The following is a 22,491-nucleotide window of genomic DNA, read 5'->3' as shown; positions in this document are numbered from 1 at the left end:
CCCTCCCCAGGTGCCGACTCGCACGTTTCTGTCACCTGAGAAGACGGCTGTGTGTGGGACTTTGGCCGCCAGGATCCTCCCTTCCTCCTGGCCAGCCCCAGCCGCCCACTTCTCCTCGGGCTCCTGTGATCCCAGCTGTGTCTCCATCCCAGCCCCAGAGACAGTCTTTAAGGAGCTTCAACATTTTTCTGTCCAGGGGAAGGGACGGCTCCAAGGTAAAGGTTGACGTGGGGGGTGGCACGGGTTGGGGGTGATGTTTATTACTTCTTGGTGCGAGGTGGGCCAGGGCTCTCATGAAATGTGATTCTCTCATCGTAGGTGGACACAGGGCCACGGGACACATCCCATCCTCCTCATAGCTAAGCATTTGCTAACGTCCACTCAGCTGTCCCTCCCTTCTGTCCCCACAAACCTCCTGTTCCAGAGTGTTTTCTTCATTCTTTATCCCAAAACATCTGGGGAAAAAAAAGTCCACTTTTAAAAAAGACTACATAATAAAACAAAACATTACTGGTTTTCCCTCAATCATATAAGAACTGCTTTCCAAGTGCAGAGCATTTTAAAAATGCAGAAGGATGAAAGAGGCTTATAGGTGCCCATACCTAGAGATCATGTCATCTAATAGATTCTTCCAGGGTTTTTTTTCTCTTTGCATATACATGCGTGCGTGCAAAGTTGCTTCAGTAGTGACTCCGACTCTTTGTGACCTTATGGACTATAGCCCACCAAGCTCCTCTGTGGGATTCTCCGGGCAAGAATACTGGAGCAGGTTGCCATGCCTTCCTCCAGGGGGATCTTCCTGACCTGGGCACTGAACTCACATCTCTTAGGTCTCCTGCGTTGGCAGGTGGGTTCTTTACCACTAGTGCCACCTGTACACCCTTCACTCAGTTCGCAGGGGTGGGGCTTCTGAAAGGGGGCGGGCTTGTAACTCATCTGCGTGATGGCCTTGGGCCCATCAGGAGGCAGAAAGTCTCTGATTTTCTTTCTGCCAAGTGGGCCAGGGACTGAAGTTCGCCTCCAGCCAGGAAGTTTGTTGGAGGGTACTGGGGCAGCACTGCGTTTCCCTCTCTTATACAGAGACTGGGGAGGGTGCTGGAACCTTAGGCTCTGGGACTTTTCGTGGCCCGTCCAGTGGTTAGGACTCTGTGCTTCCTCTTAGGGGGCACAGGTTTGATCCCTGGTTACGGAATTAAGATCCTGCAAGCCTAACAACAACAACGAACAAAAATGTGGGCTGTGTCCCAGTTGAGTTCTAAGTAAAGCTGGTGCACCACTTCCTGACGCTGGTCACACAGAAGAATCACTTAGCGTTTAAAAAATGTCAGCACCACCTCCCACGCCAAGACCAGTTGGATCTGAATTGCTGGGTGTTGGGAGGGACCCAGGCCCTGGTATCTTTGGTTTCCTTCTGTTCCTCAGGTGATTCTGTTAATTGGCCAGAGAGCTACTAGCCAGCTCCACACTCACAAGTCAGTGATTTCCTCCAGCCCTTCCTTCAGGACCTGACAGAGGAGATGGGGCCGTTTGCCGCTGACAGCCTTGCACTTCCAGGATGTTCTTTGCTGCTCACTGTCACTTTTGATCCTCACTTTACAGATGGAGGACTGAGGTTCAGGAGACTCCCCAGAGGACACACAGCCAGGATGCGGCCAAGCTGGGGTATAGACATGCAGTTTCTGACCCCAAGGCCAGTGCTCTTTCTAGAATTGCTATTTATAGTAAGCATATGTCGTTAGAACCAGATGTGGTCATCACAGCCTCCTGAGGTGGGTGGGTAAACGCCACTGTCTCACTGAGAAGGTGTCTGCCCCCCGGGGAGGCTGGGTGGTGGCCCCTAATGCCCCAAATGCCGAGTGTGTATGTGGCCAGCTTAGATCCACAGTCTGCCCCCATCAGCCTGTATGCTGCCGAGGATCCCAGTTCTGAGCAGGGCAGGGTTTAACCCTGTTTGCAAACCTCGCAAAAGGCGTGGCCCAGGTCTCACAGCTGGGGGGTGGTGGAGGCCCATTGGTCCCTGCTCCTTGCCGGCAGGCTGACACAGAGCCTGTGTGGGGTTTGCTCATCGGGGCCCTGCTCTGAGCTGGCGGCTCTCGGGGTCAGGACGCCTGCTGGGGGCGCCTCCCTGCCCCTCCCTTGTTCCTGCAGAGCTGGACTCCCAGAGCCTGGCCTGAGAGCTGCCTGGGCAAGCTGCCAGTGCAGGGAAGTAGCGGGCAGGCGCAGGGTTGGCTCCAGGAAGTGTCTCTGTTCCTGGGCTGGTCTGCAGGACCGGAGGGCCTGGACATAACAGCGGAGATTGGACCTGGAGTCTAAGCACGCTCTCTACCACCAGCCCCCAGGTCCAGCTGCTCCGGGCTGGGTCCACGCCTTCCCTTGCTGGGCCTGGGCTCTCTCCTCCGTCTGGCTCCTGCCCTGCTCCCCACCAGCTCTGTGCTGCCAAGTACACGCTCTTGGCGGCAATGACATCCATTTAACCTGCTTCCCAGAAGACAGCATGGTTACGCGGTCTGGCTCATCCAGCACCATGGTGGGAGATGGGGAGGGGGCCCCCTCAGCTTGGTCTTCTCTTGCCCATATTTCTTAGGGATCTGGGTGTGTGTGGGGGTGGCCCTAAGCAACCTTGCTTACTTGGATCAGAAGTAACCTCAGCTCAACTGGAAGCCTTGAGCAGCCACACTAAAGACAGAACTTTGAGATCCTGGAGTTGGTGGGTGTTTATATTAGGGGCAATCATTTAGCCTGAGGCTGAGGGTAAAGCTAGTTTCCCTAGTAGCTCAGTTGGTAAAGAATCCGCCTGCAGTGCAGGAGACCCCGGTTCAATTCTTGTGTCGGGAAGATCCCCTGGAGAAGGGATAGGCTACCCACTCCAGTCTTCTTGCGCTTCCCTAGTGGCTCAGTTAGTAAAGAATCCGCCTGCATTGCAGGAGACCTGGGTGCGATCCCTGGGTTGGGAAGATCCCCTGGAGAAGGGAACAACTACCCACTCCAGAGTTCTGGCCTGGAGAATTCCATGGACTGTATATAGTCCATGGGGTTGCAAACAAACAGTCAGACACGACTGAGTGACTTTCACTTGGGTAAAGCTGCCTCCCCTCTGAGCCTGTTGCTGCGTTTGTTTGTTTTTTAATGTTAATTTTTTTGGCTGCATTGTATCCCTGACAAGGGATCAAACCTGGGCTCCCTACATTGGGAACGCAGAGTCACAGCCACTTGACTACCAGGGAAGTCCTGCTGTGTTCGTTTATAACAGCCATAATGGAACGCTGGAGGACTACTCTCTAGGCATATTCTGAACACACACGTTGTGGTTCCTTCTCCCCTCCCCAGATACTTCACTGGGGAGCCTGGGGAGGTGTCCGCGTGGAGCGCGTGTCCGTTTCATGCCAGCTGTGCTGTGCTGCTCGGGAAGCGAGTGCAGGTCTTCAGGCACTGCAGAATGTCTTCTGTCTGTGGTCTCTACAAAGGTGACCTTTCCTGCAATCTCCTTGCTGGCCCTCCTGCCCTGGCCAGACCCTGTCAGGATGGTGGTTCTGGACCGAGAAGCTGGCCCCCTTGCGCCTCTCGTCTGGCGCTCGAGGCCCAGGGAGGCAACCTCCCCCTCACTGGGGTTCATCCTACAAGTCCAGATGCCGTCAGCTCCAGGGCCTCCCTCTGGGCCAGAGCTCCTCCCTCCCCGCCAGCCTCCTTGGGGTGCAGATGGACGGCCCAGCACAGTCAGGAATAGCCCTCTGTTTGCCTTGGCTGGTGGGGAAGAGATTACTGCTCACTTTCTGTTTTGACTCTTAGATTTAGCTAACACACAGAGCCTATGAGATCGCAGAAAAGCAGCCTTCGGTCTTGAATGAGTCTGGGGCCTGTCCCTGATGGCCTGGCACCTGTTGAGTGGACGTGTCTGGAAGTGGGAATGGGTGATAACCCTGCCTTCTGGATACATGGAGAGAGGTGAGGGCCATCTGTCGGTTTTCCTGACCCAAGGCCCTCTGCCCTTTCATGTTTTCCTCTGGGGTTACTCCTCCCCACCCCTGAGGTTTGCATGGGGCCAGCCCCATCCCCTGGCTTTAGAGGCTGGCATGTGTCCCAGCTGGACACCGAGATGCCCCCCTTAGGATTTCTGCAGCAGCCATGGGGAAAGAGGCATTCACTTTTCATGGGAGTTGCCGGGTTGATGGAACTTCTGGTGACCACTCTTGTTCTCCACTTGAGGACGAAGCCAACAAAAAGGAAAGAGCCAGGAGGTGGAAAAAGTATGCTGTCCAGGTATCACTAAGCCCCTGGACCCAGCCATGCCTGAAACTGACCACATCTCTGGGCTACTCTGATTATATGAGCCAATGAATGCGTTTCATTTTTTCTAAAACTATCCTGAGTTGTGTTTCTGTCATAGAAAGGGTCCTAAGAAAACTATATTTTTCTTTGGTCTCATTAAAAAAAAATCAACTTTAAGGTATACTTTCAGTTCAGTTGCTCAGTTGTGTCCGACTCTTTGCAACCCCATGAATCGCAGCACGCCAGGCCTCCCTGTCCATCACCAACTCCTGGAGTTCACTCAGACTCACGTCCATCGAGTCAGTGATGCCATCCAGCCATCTCATCCTGGGTCGTCCCCTTCTCCTCCTGCCCCCAGTCTCTCCCAGCATCAGAGTCTTTTCCAATGAGTCAATTCTTTGCATGAGGTGTCCAGAGTACTGGAGCTTCAGCTTTAGCATCATTCCTTCCAAAGAAATCCCAGGGTTGATCTTCAGAATGGACTGGTTGGAGCTCCTTGTATACTTTACATGCAACCATTTTAAATGTCCAATTCATACATTTTTTTCAAATGTGTATACCCTTGTAACTACTACTGCAATCGAGTTGTAGAACATTTCAAGTTCCTCATTCCCCTTTATGGTGAGTTCTCCTGACCCCAAACAACCACTGACCTGCCTTTGTCCTAGAGATTTATTCAGTCTTCTCTTGGTTCAGGTCCCTGGAGGTTGAGGAGAGCATTTCCTCGATGCTCAGATTATGGATCAACCTGGGTCGTTTCACCCCTGGTCCAACTGTGCTGAAGCCAGATGCACCTCTGGGCCCTGCAGTTTTGTGGTTCAATACAGCCTTCCCTTCGTTAGAGCCAGCTTACCACAGAAGAGAGTCCTGGCTGATACAGCTCAACCACCGCACTCTTCAGTAAAGCTCTGCCCAAGAACCTCGAGGCAAAACCAACTAATGGTCAGTCTAGCTCACCTCCTGGGAGCCAGACGCTAGCAAGTGCTTTACATGGGTTATCCCAAGTCTTCTCAGCAACCCTCGGGAGGTGCTGTTAGCCCCACTTTACTGGGATGTGGGTGTGTTGCACACTGGGCACCTCTGCAGCTCCTCTGTCCACCAGGTTCCTGGCTTCTTGTCCCACAGCTGAAGCTGACCCCTCCCAGACCGCACGCCAGGGTAAGGGGGTAGGATCCTGAATGGCCAAAGAGGCTGAAGACCTCAAGCCATACACGCGGAGGGAGTTAGTTTTCGGGACGAACTTCGAGCCGTAGCTTAAGCACCTTCGGCAGGAGAGAGCTCAGGAGGCCCTGTCGTCAGTAACCTAGCACACCTTTCAGATCTTGTGGTGACACAATACCTTGCCTAACCTGCTGGTTCTTCCCACAGATCAAAGAAGTAGAAATGAATAAGTAATTACCAGGTGACCAGATCTCTTCCCCAGCTTCCCCTTCAGTAATTTCACGAACAAATGGTGGGAACAAGATAGCATCTAACAAGAAAGATCACAAGAAGTCGACAAGCCTGCACACAGCTAGGGATCATGACAGCTCTGACGCCCTCCATCCGTGATTAACTGAGCTGACTTCCCTTTTTCCCCTTAGAAACGTCCACGGCCACGCAGACTCTTCAGAAGTGGTTTTGGCAGAACACCTGAGTGCACCGTCTCCCCAGATTGCCGGCATTCTGATTAAAAGGAACTTTCTGTCAGTCAACAGCTGCTTCTCGGGTGTTGATTTCCAAGCAGCTGGACTGAGTTTGGAAACAGCAGATGAGACAGGAGGATAAATTCCTTCATCCTCCATCCCTTGGACCACTTGAGTCACATTTTCCAGATGGGTTTGTTGTACAGTGGTTACACGTCACCTTGCTTTGCTTCCTGTTCTTCCCGACCTCCTTTCTCTTATCCCTGCCTCTAGCTGCCCTGGAATTCCACTTCCAAGTTGATGTATCAGCCCTTAATCCCTTGCCAGAGAGCCCACTCTCTAGGGAACTTGGCAGTCTGACTCCTGGGTCTGCACTACACAGCCTCAGTGAATGCTGACCAAGAGGACAAGATAGACAACTGAAGAGGGAATACAGATGGTGCCAAATTCACCATCGGAGATACCAGCGATAAAGGTGTCCCCATCATCTCTCCCCTTCCATTCACTGGGTCTGATCAGTCAAATCCTGATTCCATGCCGTAGGTCAGAGACTGTGGCGTCCCCCACTAACCTCTGTCCAGTACGAAAGAGCCCACGCTCCTTATCCACCACTTGCTGGGTATGTGATGCTGGCAAGGTACTCAGCCTGTCTGAGCTGCCTTCCCCATCTGTACAGTGGGGATAAGAATGGGCTCACCACCTGGAACTGTGGAGATGCCTAATGGACACTAGGTGTGTGCCTAAAGCAGAGTAGGGGGAGGGCATCGTGGAGGCTACCTGTCCAACAGCAGTCCTGCTTTCTTTTGAGAAGCACCCCTCCTTCCTTCTGTCCCTACTGGGTAAATAGGGCTGTCCCACCTCTACTGCCAGATCCAGGCCAATCCACACATCTATTGACCACAAGATTGGATCAGGCCTGGGCATGAGACCCAAGTCAGACCAGTCCCTGCCATAGTTCCCTGAAGTTTCTGGAACAAGGAAAGACGTGTTTGCTCTTTGCTTTCAGCCTGGAGCTACCTGAGGCCATTTTTTACTATTTGGACATGTGAGAATGAACGTCAGCGCAGTGACATCAGAAGATACCAAAGCCAAGAGATGGAGCAGGACGCAGACTCTGGTGATGGCCTTGGAGCTCCCAGATCTACCATGCCAGCAGCTAGGGAACCCCTAGTATTTTTACAAATTTAAACGTATGCAAAATTTTTCCATTTCAGTTGCCTAAGCCAGTTCAAGTTGCATTTCTGTTACTTAAAACTGAAATGGTCTTGGGTCTTACCTTGTCGGCCAGTGGTGAAGAATCCACCTGCCAACTTAGGGGACATGGGTTCGATCCCTGGTCCGGAAAGACCCCACATGCCAGGGGTGGTCCAGAAAGATCCCACATGCCACGGGGCAACTAAGCCCAGCCTCTAGAGCCCATGCTTCTCAATAGAAGAACCCACTGTAACAAGAAGCTCGTTTGATGCAACAGGGAAAGCCTGTGACTAGAAAAAGCCTGAGCCCAAGCAAAGAGCTCCTGCACCTCATTAGAGACCCATCACAGCCAAAAATTTCTTAAAAAACTGAAATGCTCTTGACTAATACTATAGGTTCTTTATAGATGATCACTGCCGTTACTGCAATTAATACTATTATTATAAACACATTCCTAGGAAGATGCAGCCTTGGGGACACAGGCCAGGCTCCCCCAGGGGCACTGCTGCTCTCCATATATTATACTAACCCTGGATATGCGCTCCCCAAGGGCGGGGATTCGTGTTTGCTGCTGAGTACCCCAGGTGCCTGGTGTCTGCACATGTCTGCACAAGGTAGGTGATTAATAGACACCTACTGAGTGAACAAATGGAGTTGGCCTGCTGCCCCCTGGCCCCCAGCCCTGGCTTCACATTTTGCCCTCTGTCCTTGGCTGACATCTGAACCCACTGGGGTGTTCTGCAGGAGTCCTTCCTAGGGCCTCACTCATCCCTTCATCTGCTCATATATTCAGTTTCCAAAATCTCTATTAGAAACGTCCATTGTGGATCACAGCTTTCACAAAAATTAACTTAAAGTGAATCAAACACTTAAATGCCAAACTGGAAACCATAAAACTCTAAGAAGAAAACATAGGGACAAAGCTCCGTGACATGGGTCTTGGCAGTGATTTTTTTAGATATGACACCTGAAATACAAGCATCAGAATAAAACCAAGTGGGACTATGAAATGGGAAAAAGTATTTGCAAACCATATACTGAAAGGGGTTAATACTCAAAATATATCAAGAACTACAAGTCCACAGCAAAGTAGTAATCATGATGATGAGGCTATAATTAACACAAGACCTTAATAAACACTTTTAAAAGAAGTGGCCAACAGGTACATGAACATGCTCAACATTACTAATCATGAGGGAAATGAAAAAAAAAAAAAGTGAGTTATCACCTCACACCTGTTACCATGACAATCCTCAAAAGACGGACAAGTGGAGAAGGGGGAACCCTTGTGCACTGTCAGTGGGAATGTAAATTGGTGTAACCACTATGGAAAACAGCATGGAAACCTCAAAAAATTAAAAGATAGAACTACCATATGTAGAACTTCCATATGACCCAGCAATTCCACTTCTGGAAATCTATCTAAAGCAAATGAAAACACTATGTCGAAGAGATATCTACCCCTATGCTCATAGCAGCATTATTTACAACAGCCAAGACATGCCAACAAACTAAGTTCATTGACAGATGAATGGATAAAGACACTGGTATGCCCACACACAATTGTATATATGCATGCAATGGAATATTAGTCATAAAAAGAAGGAAATATTGCCATTTGTGACAACATGAGTAGACCCTGAGGGCAATATGCCAGGTAAAATTGGTCAGACAAGCACTGTATGATATCACATATAAATGTGTGTGCACAGCCTAAAACAACAAACAAAAGGCCAAATGCATAGAAAAAAGATTCGTCATCTGTGCAAGGGTTGGGTGCTGTGGGGAGGGGGAAACGAGGCAGTCAGTTAAAAGTACAACCTCAGTTATAAAACAAATATCCAAGGATGTACTATAGAACATGATGGCTAGAGCTAACACCACTGTATGGTCTATTTGAAAGTTGTTAGGAGATGGGTTTCCCAGGTGGCACAGTGGTGAAGAATCCACGTGTCAATGCAGGAGACACAAGAGACCTGGATTCAATCCCTGGGTCAGAAAAGCCCCGTGGAGTAGGAGATAGCCATCCACTCCAGTATTTTTGTTTGTTTTGATAGGTAAGGAGGGGATTTATTCAGAGAGAAATACTGCGCACACGGAGTGTGGGCCAGCACAGAGGGTGCCACTCCAGTATTCTTGCCTAAGAAATCCCATGGACAGGGGAGCCTGGTGGGCTACAGTCCACATGGTTGCAAAGAGCTGGACACGACTGAGCACACGAGAGGAGATCCTTAACACAATATTGTAAATCACCTGTACTTCAGTTTATTTTAAAAAGTAGATCATAAGAGTCACAAGGAAGAAAAGCTTCATCTTTTTATTTTACCTACATAAAATGGCAGAGGGAACTCCCTGGAGATCCGGTGGTTAGGACTCCACGATTCCACTGCAGCGGGCATGGGTTTGATCCCTGGTCGGGGTCTCGTGTGCCATGGGAACCAGGGAGAGATGCAAAGTGAACACGCTTTGCTTGCCTTCTATTCTAATAGAATAGGGAGCTTCTATTCTAATGGGGATGTACGTCGACAATTTTGGTACAATTAGGTTATTTTAGGCATTTGGATAATTTTCTGGTATTCTACAGGCCAGATAATGAAATTAAAGAGTGTTTTTTGGTTTTAAGCTAAATTGGGACTATGTTTAGCTATCTTCAAAGAAGGTCCCTATTGAAAGGACACACAGCAAACTGGGAGCAGGTCTAAAACTCATACCCAGGTCTGTTGTGTCACATGTGGTGCTGGTCTGGAGGCAGGGTGGTGGAGCAGAGGGGGTTTGGGTCTGAGAACTGGTGATCTGGACTTGAATCTAGGAGCTGCTGTTTATAAGCAGTGGGACCTTGGGCAACAATGCCCCACCATCTCTGCCGGTTCGTACCCCACCTTGGTAAAGTTTTTTACATTGTTCCTGTTATTGACATTCACATCCTCTTCTGCTCCACAATCAAGTCTTTACTGCTTTCTCCACAGGTCGACTCAAAAGACTAAAAGCCTTGAAATAGCGTTTATGTGACTACAATTGTTAAATATCATTTATTGTAAACACCTCCTTTTAACTGAAGCTAGTTGGACTGAGGCTTGTGTTTGGTCACATTTTGTTGAACTGGATGAGATGTATCCCCAGGCCTCTGGGACAGAGCTCTCCCTGGGCCCGTTTCTTGGGCCCATGACCCAGGGCCTGTGTTCAGAAGGGCCCGCCTATGCTCGGTTTGATGCTTTGCTGTTGCTATTGTGAAATTCTAGATACTTTTGAACACATGGTCCCACAGTTATGTGGCCAGTCCTAAGCTCACAACCTTGATGCGAGAGGCCCAAGTGGTCTGAGCAACTCCCTTGTTGAGCACCTTCCCTTGGGAAGAAAGCAGGGACCTTAGGCAGGCCCTGAAGTAGCCAGGAAAAATTACAGTGATACACTGTGGACTTGAGTGATGGCTTGTGAGTGTGCTCCACGTGGTGATGTCAGGCTGCCCTGTTTCAAGTTCCCTCTTAAACAGTGGCTGAAAGGTTGGTGAACCGTGGGCTGCATGAAGGAGGTAGGACTGTCTTCATGAGGGCATCAGGGCTGAATGGTCTGCCCAAGGTCCCACAGCTTATAAACGGCAGGTCCTAGGTTCAAGACCAGGGCACCAGTTCTCAGACCCAAACTCTCTCTGCTGTACCACCCTGCCTGCAGATCAGTGCAGCACATGCTGCAACAGACCTGGGTATGAGTTCTAGACCCGCTCCCAGGTTGCTGTGTGTCCTTTCAGCAGGGACTTGCCCTCTCTGAACACTTAGCCCAGAGTCTGAGGGAGTGGATAAACTTTAAAAGTCCCTTTCAAGCAATCGCTATGTAACTAATTAAGAGAAAAGAATTTCTTCTATAGACAGATTTCAGCTGATGAAAGCAGAAGGAATGAAATACGATACCATTTGGCAGCCCCCAACAAACTGTCTGAATGGCAGCTAGCATGTTAAAAGAAAATCAGATACCATGGACCTCCTGATAAAAGATCTCAACACCACCTTGCCAATTTCAACACAGTTTTGCCAAAAAGCAAAACAAACGAATCAGATCTCCTTCTAATAACCGGTAGGACAAAGGACAGAAGAACACGTCCAACTACACCACAGGGCAGCAATCGGCAAAGTCCAGATGGAGTGAAATGCAACATGATAAACAACTAGCTTCTTCCAACAAATGAAACAAAACACTAGGCCCAAAGAAACTCAAAAGACATACTGAGTAATTATCCCTTATTTGGATTGAAATGTAAATAAACTGTAACAAGATAATTATGTCACAACTGGAAATGTGAACATTGGCTCTTTGACATTAGGAAGTGCTAGTCGTTCAGTCATGTTCAACTGTTTGTGACCCCATGGACTGTAGCCTGCCATGGAAATTCCGTCCATGGAATTCTCCAGGCAAGGATACTCGAGTGAGTTGCCATTCCCTTCTCCAGGGGATCTTCCTGACACGGAGACTGAACCTGGTTCTCTCACATTGTAGGCAGATTCTTTACATTCTGAGCCACCAGGGAACCCCTAACAATATCAGGAATTGTTAATTTTGGGGGCATGATCCTGGTGCTATGATTAGGTTTATTTGTAAGGAAGGGTCCTTTCAGAGACACACACTGACATATTTATGGCTGAATGGATGTCATGCCTGGGATCTGCTTCAAAGTCATACAGGAAGAGAGATGTGGATGGGGAGGTGGGTCTGGATGAGGCAAGGTGAGCCACTGGTTGACGATTGTCACAGCTGAGTGATAGAGATAAGGGGGGTTGTTATATTTTTATTGTCTCCGGTTTTGTGTATAGTTTTCAGTTTTTAAAAAGTACCTCCCGCCTATGCGAGAGGCCAGTGGTGGCCAGGGCTGAGGGTGGGAGGCCAGGGGAAAGATGGGCATGGCTTCTCAGAGCAGGGCTGGGAACTGACTAAGGGGACACCAGGTCCCACCTCTCCCTGCCCACCTCCCTTGGCCAGGCTGAGCCCTGGAATGTTGCAATCACTCGTGCCCAGGTTCAGACTTAAAGGGTGGCTTTCTTGGTGTTTAGATGAGCTCATGGAGTTGGGACACTATAATTGCAAGACCCTGGTCCCTGCCCACAACCCACCTCTGTCCTCCCCAGGGGACACCAGTTTCATATTCCAGGCACATCCTGGGCTACGTCAGGCCATCTGGCCTCGAGCACAGGCAGGAGAGGGCATATGTGCCTGCCCAGTCGCTCAGTGTCTGACTCTGCGACTCTACGAACTGCGACCCGCCAGGCTCCTCTGTCTGTGGGATTTCCCAGGCAAGAATACTGGAGTGGGTTGCCATTTCCTGCTCCAGGGGATCTTCCCAACCCAGGGATCCAACCCACCTCTCTTTTGTCTCCTGCTTTGGCAAGTGGATTCTTCACCACTGAGCCACCTGGGAAGCCAGGAGCTGGTGGGAGCTGGGGGTTATTCCCACACGTACTTCCTACAACATCCCTGGTGGTGGTAGTGTGGCCAGGCCAGGACCTGAGGACCTGCAGGGTCAGAGGCCCATTCTCAGGCCCACTGCCCAGGAATGCTCCCCCCAGGAAGTTGGTGCCGATCATCTTACTGCCTAATTTGCTGCATGACTTTGATAAGACACTTTCCCTCCCTGGGCCTTGGGTTCCCCATCAAAAAGACTGCTCTGTATTTCTTGGTGGGCTGCTATTGACCTTCAGGATAGACAGTTCTCCCTAGTTTGCATTCCCAGGCCCCAGCCATTAAATGCCCACAGCAGTCCCCATTACCGTGGTAACCAGAGAACACCCCACACATTTCCAACCACTCCTGGGTTGCAAACTGCTATATGTCTCTAAGACATCACCAAGCCCATAGTTCTGTGTTTCTGGAGAATTCAGGACAAACTGAGGAAGGGAGGGGCAGAAACTGTTCATGTGGCTTGTGGTCTCACAGAGAAATGATATTTGGGTGGGTCCTGAAATACAACTAGGAGTTTGCAAACTGAGCAAGTGATAGCAGACGGTATGGGGGGAGCTGAGAATATTCTGGGTGACAGGATCAGACCAGGCACAGCACAGAGGGATGCAAGCATGGAGTGTTTGGAGGACAGGGGTTCCCTGTGACCTCTGGAAAACCATGCAATGGAGATGGGGCATCATCTTGGGGGCAACAGGGAGCCAGCAAGGATTTTCAGATGGGGGTGGGAGCAGGTTTTTCCACCCTGATCCCTCTGGACGAAGAAATCACTGGATGCCTTGTATGAATCAGGAGATTGTCACTCTTCCTAGGAAGAACTCATGGGTCAAAACTGCAGAGGGTACAATTCCCCGGAATTTCTCGCCCCCATGGCACCCTGGTGGGAGAGAGATCTGGAGGTGACAGTAGAGGAGGGGCTGCTCACATTCTCAAATCATCGAGGAGGCCTGAGCAGGGAGCAAGAGTCAAAGTGTGCGGGTGAGTGTGTGAATGTGTGTGCAAGTCTGCAGGGGAGTGTGTGATGAATGTGAGCAGGTGAACAGTGCTCATCTAACAAGTATACGGCGGGCACACAGCAGTGAGCAAGCCCTGGCCTGGCCCTTGTCCTCACAGAGCGTGCGATCTAGTGGCTCTAGGGGAGGAGAGAGTAATAGACAAGGAAGCAGGACCACGTTCCTGCCCTGGCCACAGGACGGACCTGGGCAGCCGATCAGAACCTCCTTCTGACTCTTGGGCAGAGCGACACAGAGCCCCCCTGCCGCCTCCTGCCCTTCATTCCTGCTCCCAGTCTGGCCACTTGGCCCTCTGGGGCTGTTTTGTTTCTTACCCCTACCCAGGCCCGTTTTCCAGCCTTCCCAGCGATTTCTGGTGCTCGTGTGGGTGGGTGTCTATCTCTGTGTGGATTTGGTTTCGGCTCTGAGATGAGCAAAGCCAGAACAAGGGGGCAGTGAGCACAGACGAGGCTCTCTGGGAAACCCCCTTCCCGTGACCCTCGTGGAAGGGGACATGGAGGCCTCCCGGCACCCTCCCTGGCACACATGTCGTGCACACCCACACCCTCAGCACACTAACCCCCCTGAGCCAGCCAGCGTGCCGGCCTCACAGGGAGGAAATGCCAGCCGCATTTCTCTAAGCCTCTCTCGGCCTCCCCAGGGACTCTCTGCCGCCCAGGGCTTCCTCTGAGGCCGAGGCAGTGGGGTGGGCCCGGGCCGCCCCGGGCAGGCCTCCAGTGGGGGCCTGTGACTCAGGGCTCAGTCAGGCGGAGGCAGGATGTCGGCCCATTCACTGGGCCACGAGGAATCTCACTCTCCTATTTATAGGCCGCACAACTGCTGGCCCAGCCTGGTGGGAGGAAGTGGCTGTGGCTGGCGAGTCAGGGGCAGCTGTGCTGGAACCCGCATGAAGCCAGGCCTCACCGGCCACCTCTGCCTGCCTCGTTGGGGGGGGTGGTGGTTTCCAGACTGGGAGTCAACTGGACTAGCTCTTCCACTCTGGAATGGTCAAGGCGGGGATGGGCCAGGAGATGAGCCCAGGGCCCCTGTGATCTATGAACCAAGCTATAGGAGGTGGTAGACACAGGGTGGCTTGGCTTGTCGTGAGCCTGGAAGGGTGGGCAGAGGTCAGGTGAAGGGAGCACCCAGAGGCCAGGCTTTCTGAAGTTTGGACCCTGGAAACTCATCCTATTCTTCCCATGTTGGAGTCCCAACTCACTTCATTGGTCAAAGACCCCCATGCCCCTAGCTACCATCTGCCCACGTGGCCAGGATGGCTTCTTGTTCTTAGGAAGCTATGATTTGATACCTGCTATGAGCTGAACCCTGTCACATACACTGTTATGTTCAATCTCACAAAGCCTTGTAACATAGGTATCAATAAGCCCATTTAACAGAAGTAAAAACTGAGGTTCAGGATGGTTAAGGTACCTGCCTGGCTCTGAGCATGTGCGCAAGTGTGTATTAAACGTACAAAATGCGCACAAGGGGGACTATGGAGCCCTGTCTGAGGGTGCCGTGAGGAGCAAAGGAGCTGATGCTGGCTGTTCTGTGCTGTCATCTCTTTATGACGCACCATCCACGAGGTTTATTTACTTTGTCCTCAGTTGAGCTTGGGCTTCCCTGGAGAAGGACATGGCACCCCACTCCAGTATTCTTGCCTAGAGAATCTCATGGACAGAGGAGCCTGGCGGGCTACAGTCTGTGAGGTCACAAGGAATCAGAGCGACTAACACTTTCACTTTCACAGCTGAGCTTGCATCTCTGATCACAGCCTTTTGATGGGAGTCAATTTCCGGAGCAGGAGACCCTTCCAACTGGAGCCTACTGGGGCCACTTCCGAGGAAACCAGCCAAGGGCTGCAGTGGACGCTGCAGAGCTGCCCTCGTGCCTTCCTTGTGCCCCTGGGGCCTCTACGCTGGGTTCCTGCCTGAGCCCTGGATCTGGCCACTCCCTGCGGCTGCTCTGACTGCTGTCCTCAGCGACCCGGTGCACACTGCGTCCTGAGGATGCCTGAAGCAGCTGTGCGATCTTTGTCGAAGGGCTCAGGCCCTCATCTCAAAGCTAGGCAGGATGGGAGGGAGGGCTAAGGGAGGGGCTGGGTAGAGGGTATCATGGTCAACAGGAGGTGGATTCCTACCCCAGGCTTAAATGTCTCATCTACCTCCCCAAACAAAGTTCTCACCTTTCCTTTCACCCCACACACATCTGCTCCCAAGGTGATCAGCAAATCTCAGGGCCTTTTCTGCATCTTGCAAACTTGGCAACCTCTGCCAGTCTCTGAAAAGAGTCACTGTTCAAGCAGGATGCCATGAAGGCACATCCAAGGGCAGAGAAGGTTGGCTCTGTGGGGTGCTCTGAGCCTGAGGAGGAACTAGGGTGAAGGGAAGAGGGGCCTGCAGGGGTGAAGGTGTCAGGGAAGGAAAGGAGGCAAAGTTTCCAGAATATGGAAGAAGCTCTGGCTGGTTGAAGGCCTGAGGCTCGAGTCCAGCGCGAGGTGGGGAAGTAGGGGGAATGGATGGAAGAGCAGCTCTCTTGGGCCTGGGGTCAGGCTACACTTTCCTCTGAGCACACGACTGAAGCCAGACAAGGGTCCAGGCAGGAGGCCACTTAGGAAGCTCCTCTGGCCTTGGGGGTTGAAGGGGTCGAAGGAGACAGGCTGGCAGAAGGTAGGCCAGTGAGACCCCAGCGCGGTCTTCCTGGTGAGAGATGAGAATGGATGAACTTGGGAGGGGGAGACGGGGGGCTGGGAGGGAAAGCGATGATGTGAGGTTGACTGGCTTCACTGCACCCCCTCCACATCCCCCCCCATACTGATGAGGGTGGGGGTGACCGGAATGGGGAGGGGAGGAGCCCCTGATGAGCCCGAGACCCTGGCAACAGAGCCAGCTGGACGGGTGCAGAGATGACATCATTTTCGTATACTTAACCCAAGGTAAACAGCGGTGGAAAAACCCAAGCACTCATTATCTAACTTGGTACCCGGCTGCCGGCTCCTTAACAACCAGTTTCCTGGGATTCTGCAGCTCCCTTGCAGAAGGGAGCCAGAACCAGGGGCTTCCCCTCCCTGGGCGCGGGCAGTGTGACTCGGGCCCCTTTGCCTGGGGCCTCATCCTTGGATTCATGCCCGACTTGTTCACAGAGCCTGGTTTGCTGAGGGGCCAGGCCACAGGCCAGCCATTTGGGCGCAGTGGAGATCAAAAGTGAGTGTGGTCTGGGGATTTGATCCTAGTGACCAGCTGGGCTTGAGAGCCAGGAGTACCGGGAAGTGGGGAGACGGACGGGGGAGCTGTTTAGAAGCATTCAAACAAAAGCTGGATGAATTTTAAGGTACCCTGGGGATCACCCAGTCTGACCTTTGATGTCACAGACAGGTAAACTGAGGCCCAGAGAAGTCACATGACATATCTAGAGTCATATACCTGGAGAGAGGGGTTGGACTAAAACCCCAGTGTTCTGATATAAGTGATTCTGACGAATTCGCTGAGAAACTGGCCAACTCAAGAATACAAACAGTTCAGGGGCTAAGACTCCATGCACCCAGTGCAGGGGGCCTGGGGTCAGGGAACTAGAGCAGCTCATATGCTGCAGCTAAGGCCTGGCACAACCAAGTAAATAAAAATTACACACATACACACACAAAGAAAAAGCATGTAGACTAGCCTCCCTCTTCCCCTCAACACCCAGGCACACACACCTGTGGGTTCCCTAGAGGGTCAAAGAGAGAGAGAAATGCCTTCTTTTTGACTGGGTTCCAAGTGCTTCCCCCTCACCCCCAGAAGCCACCCTGCAAGCTAAATCTGGCACAGAAGGCAAAGCACCCTCCTTGTGGAAAGAGCCGGCAGTGCCCAGTGATCAGGCGGCCTCAGGGGCACTGGCCCTTTGCCATCGCTCCCTGCAGTGGTTCTGGGCACACCTGGCCCTCTCCATCTGCCCTCGATGGGAAACCCTGGAGGTGGGGGAACTTGTCAGAGAGCACAGAGGCCCTGCAAGTCTCTGCAGGCTGCTCACACTCAGGGGCTCCAGGCCTTTCCAAAGGACCACTGCCCACCCCACAAAAGATCTGGTAGATTTTGTTCTCTGCCTTAAACAAGAGTGACCACAAACAGCAATACCCCTTTCGGAGAATAGATGCATATGTATGTATATCTGAGTGCCTTTGCTGTTCACCTGCAGCTATCACACTGTTAATTGGCTACACTCCAGTACAAAATAAAAAGCTGGAAAAAAAAAAAGTACCCCTTTCTCTAAACTCAGTTGAATGAAACAGACAGTACGCAGAAAAGCAGGAAACCCAGTCCAACAACTTTCAACAGGTCCTTAGACGCCCCTGGACCTCAGTTTCCCCAGTTGTATTGACCCCTAAGTGAGCTTCACGACCCTGTGAGTCTGAATGACTATTTAATATGAATGCTTAACTCCAAGCCCCAAACTCTACCCCAGCCATGTGAACCCCTCACATCTTTTTGACAGCCCCCCAAGATGTCCAGCCTGCCTTCTCCAGTTATGTGCCAGGTTTCATCATGACCCCTGAACGAAGTCCACGTCCTAATCCAAAGAACCTGGAAATGTGTTACCTTAGACAGCAAAAGAGAATTCATAAATGTGATAAACTAAAGATCCTAGAATGAGATTATTTTCGATTATCTGGGTGAGCCCTATACAATCACAAGGGTCCTTATAATAGGGAAGTGGGAGAGCCTGAGTCCCAGAAGATGACGCAATGACAGAGCAGAGGACAGAAGGCAGAGGTCAGAGCGATCTGAGGAAGAGGCCATGACGCAGGTGGGCAACCTCTGGAAGTCAGAAAGGCAAGCAAATGGATTCTCTCCTGCAAGGAATGTGACCCTGCCAATGCCTTAGGACATCTGATCTCCAGCAGGGTAAGAGAATAAATCTGGCTGAAGCTAGTAAAACTAAGGTCGTGGTACTTTGCTACAGTAGCAACAAGAAAGGAATACTGCTATAACCAGCTGACTACCAGGGACAGATGGCCACTCACATCCATCGCAGGCCATCCTGGCTGTCCTCTGCCCCTTCTAGTGCCCACGGCCGCTTCCTTGGTGACTCAAAGACAGCTGCCTCTGCTGGCTACAGTCTTCACGTGGGCTTCCCCAAGACACCCCAGATCTGGAGGTCCCTGCTTGTCACCCAGCAGGAAATGTTGACACTCTCCAAGGAACAGCAGGCGTTTGCTCCTCTCCTGGGTGTTGGGTGGCATACGTGCTCCCTGCCCGGAGCACAGACCCCTCACAGGCTGGGCAGCTGCCACATCACACATGGAACCATCCTCACCAAGACCACGGAGGCTGGCTTCTTTCTTCTCTTTCTTTCCCTCTAGCTATCATTTTATTATTTTTTCTCTTTATAACTACAGTTGTTGAAAATGTAATGTTTGCTTGATCTCGGCAATTCCTTTTTTTTTTTTTGTATTTAAACTTTTTATTTTGTATGGAGGAATAGCCGATTAACAGTGTTGTGATAGCTTCAGGTGAACAGTGAAGGGACTCAGCCATAGACATATATTCTCCCCCAAACTCCCCTCCCATCCAGGCTGCCACATAACATTGAGGCGAGTCCCTTGTGCTATATAGTAGGTCCTTGTTGGTTATCCGTTTTAAATACAGCTGTGTGTACGTGTCTATCTCAAACTCCCCAACTATCCCTTTCCCTTATTCCTTCCCCAGCAACCATGAGTTCATCCTCCAAGTCTGTGAGTCTGTTCCTGTTCTGTAAGCTCATTGGTGTCGTTTCCTTTTAGAGTCCACGTATAAGGGATGCCATGTGATATTCCTCCTCTGTCTGACTTACTTCACTTGGTAGGACAGCCTCTCGGTCCATCCACGTGCTGCACACAGCATTATTACGTTCTTTCATTCTGCTTAACGAGAGGCCGGTTTCTAAGCGGGCCTACCTGTGCGAGAGGCTCTTCGCTTCTTCATGAATTCTTTTCAGGGACCCCCATTCCACTTAGCCCATCATCTCCAGGGTGGCCCACCATTCTCAGTATGAATGACTCCAGCTGTGTGCGTGGTTCAAGGCTTATGTGATTCTTCCAAAGAGGTTGCCCAGCCCCGCCCCTGTCTCCCCCTCCCGCCCACATAATTCAGTTGACCCATGTAGACATGTGGTGGGGACAGACGGCGTGGCAGGTGCTGAGCTTCACATGCCATGAAGCAGCTTGAAAGGCATGATGGAACCTGCTCACGTGGCTTGTCAGCTGGGGTGTCTGTGAGGTGGGCTCATGACTGTTTATGAGGTATCCACACCTCCCTGCTCTTAATCTGGCCAGATCACCTGATATTGATGTCCCCTACCCCTGCCCACCCCCAGATCTCTCCCCTACTTACCCCTCACTGGTGGCATTAATAACCCCCTCCCTGTGGCCCAGTTTCTTGAGAAACCACAGACCAGGGGCGGTTTTGCTGGATCTTGGGAGTATCCTCCTTTGAAAGTAAACCAAGAGCTTCCCTGGTGGCTCCATGGTAAAGAATCTGCCTGCTGATGCAGGAGATACGGGTACGATCCCTGGTACAAGAAGATCCCACATGCTGCAGAGTAACCAAGCCCACACGTGTGCGCTAAGTCACTTCAGTTGTGTCTGACTCTTTGTGACCTTATGGACCATAGCCCCCCAGGCTGCTGCTTCCATAGGACTCTCCTGGCAAGGAGGTTGCTGCACCCTCCTCCAGGGGATCTTCCCGACCCAGGGATCGAACCTGAATCTCTCTCTTAAGTCTCCTGCATTGGCAGGCAGGCTCTTTGCCACTAGTACCACCTGCGAAGCCCAACTAAGCCCGTACACCATAGCTATTAAGCCTGTGCTCTAGAGCCTGGGAGTTGCAACTACTGAGCCCACATGCTGAAACTACTGAAGCCCATGCACCCTAGAACCTGTGCTCCACAGCAAGAGATCACTGCAATGAGGAACCCATGCACCGCAGCTAGACAGCAGCCCCTGCTTGCCACAACTAGAGAAAGCCAGCATGCAGCAACAAAGACCCAGCACAAAAAGAAAGAAATGTTTAAAAATAAATAAATAAAAGGTGAGAACATACCTATGTTTCAAAAGAAAAGAAAAAAAAAAACAAACGTGGACTTAACTTCTACTTAGGTGGGCAAGTGACATGTGTTCTCTGAAGAGAAAAAATTAGGAAAAAAATAGTAAGAAAGAAGGAAGGAAGGAAAGAAGGAGCAAAAGAGGCGAGAAACTTAAGTGTCCATTGATGGGCAAACAGATAAAGAAGTTGTTTGTCTAACTATTCAATGGAATATTACTCAGCCTTAAAAAGGAAACCCTGCAAATTGTGACAACTCGGATGGACTTTGAGGGCACTCAGTTCAATTCAGTTCAGTTGCTCAGTCGTGTCTGACTCTTTGCGACCCCACAGACTGCAGCACGCCAGGCTTCCCCTGTCCATCACCAGCTCCCAGAGCTTGCTCAAACTCATGTCCATCGAGTCAGTGATGCCATCCAACCATATCACCTTCTGTTGTCCCCTTCTCCCCCAGCCTTCAATCTTTCCCAGCATCAGGGTCTTTTCCAATGAGTCAGTTCTTTGCACCAGGTGGCCAAAGTATTGGAGCTTCATCATCAGTCCTTCGATGAATATTCAGGACTGATTTCTTTAGGACTGATTGGTTGGATCTCCTTGCAGTTCAAGGGACTCTCAAGAGTCTTCTTCAGCACCACAGTTCAAACACGCTGGCTAGGAGATCGGAAAAGGAGGATGCAACAAGGTCAGAGGGCATTAAAGTGAAATAAGTCAGACAGAGGAAGACAAATACTTTATGATCCCATTTATATTTGGAATCTAAAAAACCAACCAAACTACCCAAACTCATAGAAAAAGAGATTGGATTTGTGCTTACCAGAGGTGGGGCCTGCTCCTTGGAAGAAAAGCTATAACAAACCTAGACAGTGTATTAAAAAGCAGAGACATCACTTTGCCGACAAAGGTCCATACAGTCAAAGCTATGGGTTTTCCAGGAGTCATGCACAGGTGTGAAAGTTGGACCATAAAGAAGGCTGAGCGCCGAGGAATTGATACGTTTGAACTGTAGTGCTGAAGAAGACTCTTCAGAGTCCTTTGGACTGCAAGGAGTTCAAACCAGTCAATCCTAAAGGAAATCAACCCTGAATGTTCACTGGAAGGACTGATGCTAAAGCTGAAGCTCCAATACTTTGGCCACCTGATGCGAAGAGACAACTTTTTAGAAAAGAGCTTGATGCTGGGAAAGATTGAAGGCAAAAGGAGAAGGGGGTAGCAGAGGATGAGATGGTCGGATGGCATCACTGACTCAATGGACACGAGTCTGAACCAATTCCAGAAGATAGTGAAGAACAGGGGAGCCTGGCATGCTGCAGTCCACGGGGTTGCAGAGAAGCACACAACTTAGCAACTGAACAGCAGCAAATGATGTAGATATCAGATCCCTTACCATTACTGGAATATTACTTCTTTATTTTAACGCAACCACAATCACCGTGCTACTCAGCACAGGCTTTTTGTCCTGCAGCAGATGAGGCTGAACTGCTTTCTGTCTCAGCTGATCTACACTATTTTTCATGGATATATGGTATTTGCCTCTGTGCGCTATATTGTCATTAAGTCTGGTGTTGGACAATTATCTTATTTCTCGTTTTTCAAAAATGTAAACAATGCTGCCTTGCAAATACTTCTTGGCCCACTTACTCAGCTATTTGGGGAGCGTAAGTTCCTAGAGGTGAAACTGCTGGGCCAGAGGGTGTGTACATATTCAAAGCTTTTGGTGCATTTTTGTGCTCTGTTCTTAATTCCAGACCCATTTCCTTTATGCTCTGGATTTATCACCCACTTTACAAGGACAAATAAATTTAGGTAGAGATTCTGCTATTTGTAATTCTCCAGACTATGCCTTTCCATTAATATGTATGGTTGAAAAAAAAAAAAAAGACTCTATAGGTTCCAGTATTAAAGCACCAAGCATAT

The 22,491-nt window shown here is 50.5% G+C and overlaps 1 long non-coding RNA gene across 1 annotated transcript; it reads left to right on the top strand.

Annotated features, from left to right (window-relative positions):
* Positions 1-3,396: 3,396 nt before the first annotated feature.
* LOC128065408 (uncharacterized) lies at positions 3,397-5,973 on the top strand. The gene is made up of 4 exons (XR_008201060.1): positions 3,397-3,464; positions 3,787-3,942; positions 4,963-5,208; positions 5,850-5,973. It is a non-coding gene; the product is annotated as an uncharacterized LOC128065408 (long non-coding RNA).
* The last annotated feature ends 16,518 nt before the right edge of the window (positions 5,974-22,491 follow it).

Source organism: Budorcas taxicolor, chromosome 19 (genome assembly GCF_023091745.1).
Source record: "Budorcas taxicolor isolate Tak-1 chromosome 19, Takin1.1, whole genome shotgun sequence".
Taxonomy (NCBI): domain Eukaryota; kingdom Metazoa; phylum Chordata; class Mammalia; order Artiodactyla; family Bovidae; genus Budorcas; species Budorcas taxicolor.
Note: the sequence above shows the minus strand (reverse complement) of the source record. Positions and strands in the feature narration are given on the sequence as shown.